This window comes from Budorcas taxicolor, chromosome 5 (genome assembly GCF_023091745.1).
Source record: "Budorcas taxicolor isolate Tak-1 chromosome 5, Takin1.1, whole genome shotgun sequence".
Classification (NCBI taxonomy): Eukaryota; Metazoa; Chordata; class Mammalia; order Artiodactyla; family Bovidae; genus Budorcas; species Budorcas taxicolor.
This window is the reverse complement of record NC_068914.1, coordinates 31,699,229-31,705,228: the sequence shown is the minus strand read 5'-3', so window position 1 is coordinate 31,705,228 and position 6,000 is coordinate 31,699,229.

Below are 6,000 nucleotides of genomic sequence, written 5' to 3'. Positions count from 1 at the left end.
TATCCTTGACTATATTTTGCACTGGTTCCAGTTTTGACGGCTCATCTTGGAGTGAATTTGAACTCAGCAGATTGTGGGAGTGGGTCCAAGGCTGTCATACTTTTCTTTATTACCAAGATTTGCGTGTAGTTTATTTTTTCCCCACTTTAAAAATATGACATGTAAGAGATCTTTTGTAAAACATATCTCAAAGGTGTAAAGAATACTACTCAATCCAAATCTTAAGAAATAGAACTCAGCCTGGTTCTCTTTCTCATCAGATCTGAGCACTGGTCTTCGGAGTTCAGTTCAGTGGCTCAGTCGTGTCCAACTATGCGACCCCGTGAATCGCAGCACGCCAGGCCTCCCTGTCCACCAACTCTCGGAGTTCACTCAGACTCGCGTCCATCGAGTCAGTGATGCCATCCAGCCATCTCATCCTCGGTCGTCCTCTTCTTCTCTTCATAAAGGTCATAAAGTAGTAGTAATGAAACTCTCCTCACAGTGCTTGGAGTCTGCTATATGGCCTGTGGGCTTCTTTCAAACAAGGTTAAATTCTTTTAGAACTTGTTTCCTCCTCCCTTGTAAAATGGCATAATCTCAGGCTTAAAAGTGAAATTGCCCAGTTATGTCCTACTCTTTGTGATCCCAAGGGCTGTAGCTTACCAGGCTCCTCCGTCCAAGGGATTTTCCAGGCAAGAGTACTGGAGTGGGTTGCCGTTTTCTGCAAAAAGGCGTCTGCAGTCAGGCAGACACTTTACTGTCTGGGCCACCAGGGAAGCCCAACAATAGGTGAAGCTTTGTTGTTCAGCTGCTCAGTCGTGTGGTTCTCTTTGCGATCCCACGGACTGCAGCATTCCAGGCTTCCCTGTCCATCGCCATCTCCCATCTCATTTCCATTGAGTTGGTGATGCCATCCAATCATCTCATCTTCTGCCCCCTACTCCTCCTGCCTTCTACCTTTCACAGTATCAGGATCTTTTCTAATGAGTCAGCTCTTCCCATTAGGTGGCCAAAGTACTGGAGCTTCAGTTTCAGCATCAGTCCTAATGAATATTTAGGATTGATTTCCTTTAGGATTGACTGGTTTGATCTCTTTGCAGTCCAAGGGACTCTCAAGAGTCTTCTCCAACACCACAGTCCAAAAGCACCAATTCTTTGGCGCTTAGCCTTCTTTATAGTCCAACTCTCACATCCAAACGTGACTACTGGAAAAACCATAGCTTTGATTATATAGACCTTTGTTGGCAAAGTAATATCTCTGCTTTTTAATATGCTTTCCAGATTTGCGATAGCTTTTATTCTGAGGAGCAAGCATCTTAATTTTGTGGCTACAGTTACCATCTGCAGTGATTTTTTAGCCCAAGAAAATAAAGTCTCTCCCTATTTCCATTGTTACCCCATCTATTTGCCATGAAGTGATAGGACCAGATGCCATTATCTTAGTTTTCTGAATGTTGAGTTTTAAGCCAGCTTTTTCACTCCCCTCTTTCACTTTCATCAAAAGACTCTTTAGTTCCTCTTAGCTTTCTGCCATAAGGGTGGTGTCATCTGCATAATTGAGGTTATTGCTATTTCTCCCCATAATCTAGATTCCAGCTTGTTGATACAGTGATTGCTGACTAATATTTCTGTATTTGGGAGAGATTTCTCATAAGCTCTCTTGCCTCTTGATTGAGAGTGATCCTTTATTCTAAGATATGTTACCAGTAAAATTGTATTTGTCTGTTATTGTGGATCTACAGAGGATCTTCTATAGGAAGAGGAGAACTAAGAGATAATAGATTCTTTTAGGTGAAAACCTTGACCTTTGATGTTTTGTTTTGTTTGCTAATGTTACGTGGCATGTCAATAACCAGTAAAAGATGCCTGGGTGTAAAAAAGAACGAGAACTCCACATTTATCTTAAGACACTCTGTGTGATCCCAGTCTTCCCAGCTCCCCCATCAGTATCTTGAATTTTATGTTTGTCAGTTGCTTGCTTTTCTTTATAATTTGACTAAAATTGTATCCCATAGAAAAATGTATTTAATAGTTTTGCATGTCTTTGGATTCTGTATCTGTTGTTTTCATACTTCATTTTCTTCCATGCCTTTCTTTGGTTAATCGGCCTTGTCGTCTTCACAGGATTATGAAGACCAAGCATAAAGCTATAGTATTTTTTGCTGTTTTATAGTGTTCTATTTAGTAAGTGGGCAACAACTTATTTCCCCACATTCTGTTGAAGAAGTTATAGATTGTTTTTGTTATGCACCGAGCCCGTATCTCCAAACCAACCAAGAGAGTGAACAAGTCCACCGTGGTAATGCAAAGACAAGAAGGGAATTTTTATTTCTAGTGCGCTAGGGCTCAAGCCTCATCCGACACAGCGGAATCAGACGAGAGCCTCGAACAAAGCAGTGTGGCGGTTTATATACAGTCAGTTCTTTGTCTCAGTTACAGGGTACTTGGCGATACCTGATTGGACAGGCAGAATGAGCTCATGCAACGCCTTCCTTATGCTATCGCATATAGAAAATTTTCCTTATTTGGTTAAGGAATGTTCTTCAAGAAAACAGGAAACATGACTCAGGTCCCCAGCGCTGTTATGCACCTCATTGAGCTGACCACCCTGCCTAACATTCCCCCCTGTTCTTAGATCATACAGAGGAATCCTTCTCTGGGTCCTGAGATACTGTTTGATATTGCTGCCGAAGCATGAACAGCTGTACTGTATTAATGCGCTCTTTTACAAAGGCTACAAGTCTATTGATAATACAAGGGCCGAATGTAAGCATTATTAGAAGGATTATCAGGGGTCCTAGCAAGGTAGAGATTAAAGTAGTCAGCCAGGGGGATTGTTGAAACCAGGACTCAAACCATCCCTGTTGAGCCTCACGCTCTCGTTTACGCTGGGCTAGCCCCTCTCTCACTTTGGCCATGGATTCCCTAACTATTCCAGTATGGTCTGCATAAAAACAACATTCTTCTCCTAGGGCAGCACAAAGTCCCCCCTGTTGCAAAAATAGCAGATCTAGACTTCTTCTATTTTGCAAAACTACTTCAGAAAGGGAAGTTAAAGATGACTCTAAATGACTAATAGACTGTTCTATACGAGTGATGTCTTCATCTATGGCTGCTCTTAAAGAGTTAAATCCTTGACTTTGCATGGACAAAGCTGTTATTCCAGTTCCGGCCCCGGCTATTCCCAGACCGAACATAGTTGCTATGGTTATGGCAGTAATGGGCTCTCTCTTAACTCTATAAACCCTTTCTTGTTGAATAAGAGTCAGTTTGTGGTCCCAATAATCATATACAGCTTCTTCTGGTCGATACAGTATCTTTGGTATCACAGCCACCATAACACAAAATTCTTTTTTAGGATCAAAAATGGAGCTATGTACACAGGGAGTCAACCCAGTGTGAGAGCACACCCACCATCCTCCCATCTGTGGAACTGACCACCTGGCTACCGGCAAACTCATGAGTTCAACAGTAAGGGCACACAATGAGGATCTGTCTGGCGGCACTTTGCCCACACATAGTCCCTTTCCCCACACTTCTCTCATTGTAAGGCCTACTTTTCGTTCTCCCCATCGACATTGGGGAGGATCGGTGCCGTTGGCCAGGTCGTAAGAGGCATTGAGGCCTACTGCCTCGTAATAAGGGGGAATTAAGTTGTAACATAACCAACAGGATTTAGTTGCCTCAGGATGGGTTTGATTTAAGGTAGCATAAGCTGCCTTTACTAATTTCCATAGTGGATCTGTTTGTCCAGGTTTAGCAAGGGGGCCCGCCTCTGGGTCTTTTGTTGGTCCCTGGGATGTAGGTAGGGAGGTTGTCGGGTAGAGAGTTGCATGGACCTGTTCAACAGGGTTTGGACCGATACTATACATTTGTACCGGTTCTAAAACTTGACTCACAACAATGATCCCATTATAAGTAGTCAGGTCATTTCTGGTCTGAAGTCCCCATGATATCCCGTTGACCCAGGCCTTCTCTTTTTTTGCTTTGTCAATGTTAAACCTTATTTTTACCTGGGCAAAGTTATGATCCTTTTCCCAATCGGAGTACGGAGGTACGGGTCCTACAAATGAGAAGTTAAGCAAGTCCCGATTTCCTACATCCCACCGTCTATACCCTGGAGTCTCCGACCCATCATTAGAAGTTACGCAGTCCCAAGATTTACAATAAGAGTCCTGTATCCCCCCACAGATCTTCCAGTTGTGCCTGGGTGCACCTGGACATGCCCAGAATGCATGATTCCGGAGGTAGCCCCTTTTCCAAGGTACATTTACCGCTGGCTTAAGGTCAAAGTATAAGTCTGGCCACCAAGTATTTGGTGGATGTATTGCGGTGGTGGAGTTAAGCATCTCACGTGTTAGTCCATTTTGCAGTTTCCAGGTGATTTTGACGGGTTGGTGTGGGTTCACGCTGGTAGCTTCGGAGCAGAGTAACATGGTCATCCATAAGATGGTCCAGACGAGTTGCCTTGGTCCTGTCGACGTCGCTGGAGCTTCAGCCTCGGGGTTGGACGGGTGCAGAGACGCTTCCCATTCTTTTTTAGCGTCTTCCTGCTCTGCTGAAGTAGCTGGGCGTAGGTGGTTGCAATGCACCCAAGGCCCGATACCGTCGACCTTTAGGGCAGTTGAGGTGGTAAGAAGAACAACATAAGGACCCTTCCATTTAGGTTCTAGTGCTTTGGTGTGGTGCCTTTTGACCCACACCTAATCTCTGGGGCGATGTTATGTTAGGGGATAGTCCCTTTGTTTTGACCCTCATGTATTTCCCGGAGCAGTTTCCAGACGCGAGAATGCACTTTGCCCAAAGCCATCAAAGCCTCCTGGAATTGTCCCAAAGTAGGCAGTGGAAGTTTCTTTCCTTCAAATATTGGACATACAGGGGGAGGTTTGGGAGGTTTAGAAGGAGCGAGAACAAAGGGTTTTAGCCATTCCGGCGGGTTTCTCACTAGATCCTGCCAGACCAGAATGTAGGGAGTCTGGTCTGGGTGCCCGGCAGGACTAGGGGTAGGCACCCTCTCTTTAACTGCCTGGATAATTTGGGGATTGAAGGTTCCCTCTTGTGGCCATCCGACGTCAAAGGTGGGCCACTCAGCGGAACAGAAAGTCACCAGTTTGCTCTTCTTTACCAGTAACGAAAAATTCTGAGCTCTAGACTTAAAATCAGAAAAATGGTCAGTCATCAGAGACAGTGGAGTAGAAGTAGATTGCCCCATGGGTACAGAGAACACGGACAATGACAACAAGACTCACACAGACAGTGCCGGCACACAGAGTCACAAAAATGACACAACAAACAGATTCCAACTCTCAATATTACTTTCAGTCTCCTTTATCGCACTAGAGACCCCTTCTCTACTTGCAAGTGTCTTACCGTCAGGATGTCCTCAGTGCCAGCTGCCCTCCCGGTTCGCTACCGGGCACCCGGCCTTACGCTGGGCTTGCCTCTTCACCTTACACCTAGATGCCTCCCCAGTACGATACTGGGCCCCGGACTTAATCTAGGCCTCTGCACTGCTAGCACCGGTGCTCAGAGCTCTCAACTCCTAACGAGATTATTCCCTTCTACCAGGAGAGTTGTCCTCCCTGGTAGGCCGGAGATCCCGGACGAGCCCCGAAATGTTATGCACCGAGCCTGTATCTCCAAACCAACCGAGAGAGTGAGCAAGTCCACCGTGGTAATGCAAAGGCAAGAAGGGAATTTTTATTTCTAGCGCGCTAGGGCTCAAGCCTCATCCAACGCAGCGGAATCAGACAAGAGCCTCGAACAAAGCAGTATGGCGGTTTATATACAGTCAGTTTTTTGTCTCAGTTACAGGGTACTTGGCGATACCTGATTGGACAGGCAGAATGAGCTCATGCAACGCCTTCCTTATGCTATCGCATATAGAAAATTTTCCTTATTTGGTTAAGGAATGTTCTTCAAGAAAACAGGAAACATGACTCAGGTCCCGGGTGCTGTTATGCACCTCATTGAGCCGACCACCCTGCCTAACAGTTTTCAGTTTTCTGTATTATAAAC